Below are 491 nucleotides of genomic sequence, written 5' to 3' on the forward strand. Positions count from 1 at the left end.
GCATGAATTCATGTCCAATTTATGAATATGAAGCATGAATTCATGTCCAATTCAAGTCCAAAAAATACGATTGATCAAGCATGAATTCATGTCCAATTTTTGAATATGAAGCACCCGAGTATTCAGGAATTTCAGACATCTATTCAAATATCATATAACTTCTATTTTTGTTAAACATAGAATCAGATAAGACATACACAGATATACCTAAAAAGTTTGATACAAATAGGGGTGAAGCCAGAAAGTTTTAAGTGCGGAGGTAAACTTGCTTCAGCTATTTTTATATTTATATTCAATTTATCACTTTATTATTTATATGTATCATGAAAAATCAATATACTCTACAAAGATATGCTTGCAAATTCCATTTGAGTTTTTTTTTTTTTTTTTGGAAATCGCTCGCGGGAAGCACTTAATCTGGAAACAAAGTCCAAATGGGTTAAAATCAAAATACATAATTGAAAAAATTTTAGACCATTTGAGCGGTGAAA

The sequence above is a fragment of the Dendrobium catenatum genome, unplaced genomic scaffold (assembly GCF_001605985.2).
Source record: "Dendrobium catenatum unplaced genomic scaffold, ASM160598v2 fragScaff_scaffold_156, whole genome shotgun sequence".
In the NCBI taxonomy this organism is placed as follows: Eukaryota; Viridiplantae; Streptophyta; class Magnoliopsida; order Asparagales; family Orchidaceae; genus Dendrobium; species Dendrobium catenatum.